The following is a 7,570-nucleotide window of genomic DNA, read 5'->3' as shown; positions in this document are numbered from 1 at the left end:
CTTCACTGACAGTCACTGTCCACACTAATGGGCACTGTCCACACTGACAGTCGCTGTCCACACTGACGGTCACTGTCCACACTGACGGTCACTCTCCACACTGATGGTCACTGTCCTCACTGACGGTCACTGTCCACACTGACGGTCATTGTCCACACTGACGGTCACTGTCCACACTGACGGTCACTGTCTACACTGACGGTCACTCTCCCACTGACGGTCACTGTCTACACTGACGGTCACTGTCCACACTGACGGTCACTGTCCACACTAATGGGCACTGTCCACACTGACGGTCACTGTCCATACTGACGGTCACTCTCCACACTGACGGTCACTGTTCACACTAATAGGCACTGTCCACACTGACGGTCACTGTCCACACTGACAGTCACTGTCCACACTGACGGTCACTGTCCACACTGACAGTCACAGTCCACACTGACGGTCACTGTCCACACTAATGGGCACTGTCCACACTGACGGTCACTGTCCACACTGACGGTCACTGTCCACACTAATGGGCACTGTCCACACTGACAGTCACTGTCCACACTGACGATCACTGTCCACACTAATGGGCACTGTCCACAATGATTGTCACTGTCCACAATGATGGACACTGTCCACACTGACGGTCACTGTCCACAATGGAGGTCACTGTCCTCACTTATGGACAATGTTCCCACTGACGGTCACTGTCCATACTGACAGTCACTGTCCACACTGACGGTCACTGTCCTCACTGATGGTCACTGACCACACTGACGGTCACTGTCCACACTGATGGGCACTGTCCACACTGATGGTTACCGTCTACACTGACGGTCACTGTCCACACTAATAGGCACTGTCCACACTGACGGTCACTGTCTTCACTGACAGTCCCTGTCCACACTAATGGGCACTGTCCACACTGACGGTCACTGTCCACTCTGACGGTCACTGTCCACACTGACGGTCACTCTCCACACTGATGGTCACTGTCCACACTGACGGTCACTGTCCACACTAATAGGCACTGTCCACACTGACGGTAACTGTCTTCACTGACAGTCACTGTCCACACTAATGGGCACTGTCCACACTGACAGTCGCTGTCCACACTGACGGTCACTGTCCACACTGAGGGTCACTCTCCACACTGATGGTCACTGTCCTCACTGACGGTCACTGTTCACACTGACAGTCATTGTCCACACTGACGGTCACTGTCCACACTGACGGTCACTGTCTACACTGACGGTCACTCTCCCCACTGACGGTCACTGTCTACACTGACGGTCACTGTCCACACTGACGGTCACTGTCCACACTAATGGGCACTGTCCACACTGACGGTCACTGTCCATACTGACAGTCACTCTCCACACTGACGGTCACTGTCCACACTAATAGGCACTGTCCACACTGACGGTCACTGTCCACACTGACGGTCACTGTCCACACTGACAGTCACAGTCCACACTGACGGTCACTGTCCACACTAATGGGCACTGTCCACACTGACGGTCACTGTCCACACTGACGGTCACTGTCCACACTAATGGGCACTGTCCACACTGACAGTCACTGACCACACTGACGATCACTGTCCACACTAATGGGCACTGTCCACAATGATTGTCACTGTCCACAATGATGGACACTGTCCACACTGACGGTCACTGTCCACAATGGAGGTCACTGTCCTCACTTATGGACAATGTTCACACTGACGGTCACTGTCCATACTGACAGTCACTGTCCACATTGACGGTCACTGTCCTCACTGATGGTCACTGACCACACTGACGGTCACTGTCCACACTGATGGGCACTGTTCACACTGATGGTTACCGTCTACACTGACGGTCACTGTCCACACTAATAGGCACTGTCCACACTGACGGTCACTGTCTTCACTGACAGTCACTGTCCACACTAATGGGCACTGTCCACACTGACGGTCACTGTCCACACTGACGGTCACTGTCCACACTGACGGTCACTCTCCACACTGATGGTCACTGTCAACACTGACGGTCACTGTCCACACTAATAGGCACTGTCCACACTGACGGTCACTGTCTTCACTGACAGTCACTGTCCACACTAATGGGCACTGTCCACACTGACAGTCGCTGTCCACACTGACGGTCACTGTCCACACTGACGGTCACTCTCCACACTGATGGTCACTGTCCTCACTGACGGTCACTGTCCACACTGACGGTCATTGTCCACACTGACGGTCACTGTCCACACTGACGGTCACTGTCTACACTGACGGTCACTCTCCCCACTGACGGTCACTGTCTACACTGACGGTCACTGTCTACACTGACGGTCACTCTCCCCACTGACGGTCACTGTCCACACTAATGGGCACTGTCCACACTGACGGTCACTGTCCATACTGACGGTCACTCTCCACACTGACGGTCACTGTCCACACTAATAGGCACTGTCCACACTGACGGTCACTGTCCACACTGACAGTCACTGTCCACACTGACGGTCACTGTCCACACTGACGGTCACTGTCCACACTGACAGTCACAGTCCACACTGACCATCACTATCCACACTAACGGGCACTGTCCACACTGACGGTCACTGTCCACACTGACGGTCACTGTCCACACTAATGGGCACTGTCCACACTGACAGTCACTGTCCACACTGACGATCACTGTCCACACTAATGGGCACTGTCCACAATGATTGTCACTGTCCACAATGATGGACACTGTCCACACTGACGGTCACTGTCCACAATGGAGGTCACTGTCCTCACTTATGGACAATGTTCACACTGACGGTCACTGTCCATACTGACAGTCACTGTCCACACTGACGGTCACTGTCCTCACTGATGGTCACTGACCACACTGACGGTCACTGTCCACACTGATGGTCACTGTCCACACTGATGGTCACGTCCATACTGACGGACACTGTCCACACTGACAGTCACTGTCAACACTGACAGTCACTGTCGACACTGACAGTCACTGTCCACACTGACAGTCACTGTCCACACTGATGGTCACTGTCCACACTGACGGTCACTGTCCACACTGACAGTCACTGTCCACACTGACAGTCAATGTCCACACTGACAGTCACTGTCCACACAGACGGTCACTGTCCACACTGATGGTCACTGTCCACACTGACGGTCACTGTCCACACTGACAGTCACTGTCCACACTGACAGTCACTGTCCACACTGACAGTCACTGTCCACACTGACGATCACTGTCCACACTAATGGGCACTGTCCACAATGATTGTCACTGTCCACAATGATGGACACTGTCCACACTGACGGTCACTGTCCACAATGGAGGTCACTGTCCTCACTTATGGACAATGTTCACACTGACGGTCACTGTCCATACTGACAGTCACTGTCCACACTGACGGTCACTGTCCTCACTGATGGTCACTGACCACACTGACGGTCACTGTCCACACTGATGGGCACTGTCCACACTGATGGTTACCGTCTACACTGACGGTCACTGTCCACACTAATAGGCACTGTCCACACTGACGGTCACTGTCTTCACTGACAGTCACTGTCCACACTAATGGGCACTGTCCACACTGACGGTCACTGTCCACACTGACGGTCACTGTCCACACTGACGGTCACTCTCCACACTGATGGTCACTGTCCACACTGACGGTCACTGTCCACACTAATAGGCACTGTCCACACTGACGGTCACTGTCTTCACTGACAGTCACTGTCCACACTAATGGGCACTGTCCACACTGACAGTCGCTGTCCACACTGACGGTCACTGTCCACACTGACGGTCACTCTCCACACTGATGGTCACTCTCCTCACTGACGGTCACTGTCCACACTGACGGTCATTGTCCACACTGACGGTCACTGTCCACATTGACGGTCACTGTCTACACTGACGGTCACTCTCCCCACTGACGGTCACTGTCTACACTGACGGTCACTGTCCACACTGACGGTCACTGTCCACACTAATGGGCACTGTCCACACTGACGGTCACTGTCCATACTGACGGTCACTCTCCACACTGACGGTCACTGTCCACACTAATAGGCACTGTCCACACTGACGGTCACTGTCCACACTGACAGTCACTGTCCACACTGACGGTCACTGTCCACACTGACGGTCACTGTCCACACTGACAGTCACAGTCCACACTGACGGTCACTGTCCACACTAACGGGCACTGTCCACACTGACGGTCACTGTCCACACTGACGGTCACTGTCCACACTAATGGGCACTGTCCACACTGACAGTCACTGTCCACACTGACGATCACTGTCCACACTAATGGGCACTGTCCACAATTATTGTCACTGTCCACAATGATGGACACTGTCCACACTGACGGTCACTGTCCACAATGGAGGTCACTGTCCTCACTTATGGACAATGTTCACACTGACGGTCACTGTCCATACTGACAGTCACTGTCCACACTGACGGTCACTGTCCTCACTGATGGTCACTGACCACACTGACGGTCACTGTCCACACTGATGGTCACTGTCCACACTGATCGTCACGTCCATACTGACGGACACTGTCCACACTGACAGTCACTGTCCACACTGACAGTCACTGTCCACACTGACAGTCACTGTCCACACTGACAGTCACTGTCCACACTGATGGTCACTGTCCACACTGATGGTCACTGTCCACACTGACGGTCACTGTCCATACTGACGTCAGTGACGTGACTGTCAGTGTGGACAGTTGGACACTGTCCACACTGACAGTCACTGTCCACACTGACAGTCACTGTCCACACTGACAGTCACTGTCCACACTGACAGTCACTGTCCACACTGACGATCACTGTCCACACTAATGGGCACTGTCCACAATGATTGTCACTGTCCACAATGATGGACACTGTCCACACTGACGGTCACTGTCCACAATGGAGGTCACTGTCCTCACTTATGGACAATGTTCACACTGACGGTCACTGTCCATACTGACAGTCACTGTCCACACTGACGGTCACTGTCCTCACTGATGGTCACTGACCACACTGACGGTCACTGTCCACACTGATGGTCACTGTCCACACTGATGGTCACGTCCATACTGACGGACACTGTCCACACTGACAGTCACTGTCCACACTGACAGTCACTGTCCACACTGACAGTCACTGTCCACACTGACAGTCACTGTCCACACTGATGGTCACTGTCCACACTGACGGTCACTGTCCACACTGACAGTCACTGTCCACACTGACAGTCACTGTCCACACTGACAGTCACTGTCCACACTGACAGTCACTGTCCACACTGACAGTCACTGTCCACACTGATGGTCACTGTCCAGCAGGTGGAACACCCACACACACCTGCCATACAGTCAGCAGGTGGGACACACACACCTGCCATACAGTCAGCAGGTGGGACACTTGCACACACCTGCCATACAGCCAGCAGGTGGGACACTTACACACACCTGCCATACAGCCAGCAGGTAGAACACACACACCTGCCATACAGCCAACATGTGGGACACACACACCTGCCATACAGCCAGCAGTTGGGACATACACACCTGCCATACAGCCAGCAGTTGGGACACACACACCTGCCATACAGCCAGCAGGTGGAACACACACACACCTGCCATACAGCCAGCAGGTGGGGTCACTCACACACACCTGCCATACAGCCAGCAGGTGGGGTCACTCACACACACCTGCCATACAGCCAGCAGGTGGGACACTTACACACACCTGCCATACAGCCAGCAGTTGGGTCACTTACACACACCTGCCATACAGCCAGCAGTTGGGACACACACACCTGCCATACAGCCAGCAGTTGGGACGCACACACCTGCCATACAGCCAGCAGGTGGAACACACACACACCTGCCATACAGCCAGCAGGTGGGACACACACACCTGCCATACAGCCAGCAGTTGGGACATACACACCTGCCATACAGCCAGCAGGAGGAACACACACACACCTGCCATACAGCCAGCAGGTGGGACACCTACACACACCTACCATACAGCCAGCAGGTGGGACACACACACCTGCCATACAGCCAGCAGGTGGGACACACACACCTGCCATACAGCCAGCAGGTGGGACACACACACCTGCCATACAGCCAGCAGGTGGGACACACACACACCTGCCATACAGCCAGCAGGTGGGACACCTACACACACCTACCATACAGCCAGCAGGTGGGACACACACACCTGCCATACAGCCAGCAGGTGGGACACACACACCTGCCATACAGCCAGCAGGTGGGACATACACACCTGCCATACAGCCAGCAGGTGGGACACTTACACACACCTGCCATACAGCCAGCAGGTGGGACACACACACCTGCCATACAGCCAGCAGGTGGGACACACACACCTGCTATACCGCCAGCAGATGAGACACCTACGCACACACCTGCCATACAGCCAGCAGGTGGGACACTTACACACACCTGCCATACAGCCAGTAGGTGGGACACACACACCTGCCATACAGCCAGCAGGTGGGACACACACACCTGCCATACAGCCAGCAGTTGGGACATGCACACCTGCCATACAGCCAGCAGGTGGGACACACACACCTGCTATACCGCCAGCAGGTGAGACACCTACACACACACCTGCCATACAGCCAGCAGGTGGGACATACACACCTGCCATACAGCCAGCAGGTGGGACACTTACACACACCTGCCATACAGCCAGCAGGTGGAACACCTACACACACCTGCCATACAGCCAGCAGGTGGGACACTTACACACACCTGCCATACAGCCAGCAGGTGGGACACTTACACACACCTGCCATACAGCCAGCAGGTGGGACACACACACCTGCCATACAGCCAGCAGGTGGGACACACACACCTGCCATACAGCCAGCAGGTGGGACACACACACCTGCCATACAGCCAGCAGGTGGGAAACACACACCTGCCATATAGCGAGCAGGTGGGACACACACACCTGCCATACAGCCAGCAGTTTGGATACTTACACACACCTGCCATGCCGTCAGCAGGTGGGATACTTACACACACCAACCATACAGCCAGCAGGTGGGACACTAACACACACCTGCAATACAGGCAGCAGGTGGATCACACACACCTGCCATAGAGTCAGCATGTGGGACACTTACACACACCTGTCATACAGCCAGCATGTGGGACACCTACACACACCTGCCATACAGCTAGCAGGGGTCTCTGACACTTCCTCTTCCTCCGGCAGATGGGACACCTACACACACCTGCCATACAGCCAGCTGGGGCCGCAGGTGGTCCACGTAGCCACCTGGACACCTGCTAGGGGACTGGTGCTCCTGTCTCAACACCACCTGTTTCCACAGAAGTTCAAAAAGTGAGAATAATATTGCAGTTTGTGAAGATGTTGCGAAATAGTAGGAATCAATATAGATATGTAGACAGGTGTAGATGTGTAAACAGGTGTAGATCTGTAGACAGGTGTGGACAGATATTGTGGGATTTATTCTGTAACTCCCTCAATAAAGAAGAAGAGTCCTAGATCGATA

This window comes from Procambarus clarkii, chromosome 50 (genome assembly GCF_040958095.1).
Source record: "Procambarus clarkii isolate CNS0578487 chromosome 50, FALCON_Pclarkii_2.0, whole genome shotgun sequence".
Taxonomy (NCBI): domain Eukaryota; kingdom Metazoa; phylum Arthropoda; class Malacostraca; order Decapoda; family Cambaridae; genus Procambarus; species Procambarus clarkii.
This window is presented reverse-complemented; position numbering follows the sequence as displayed.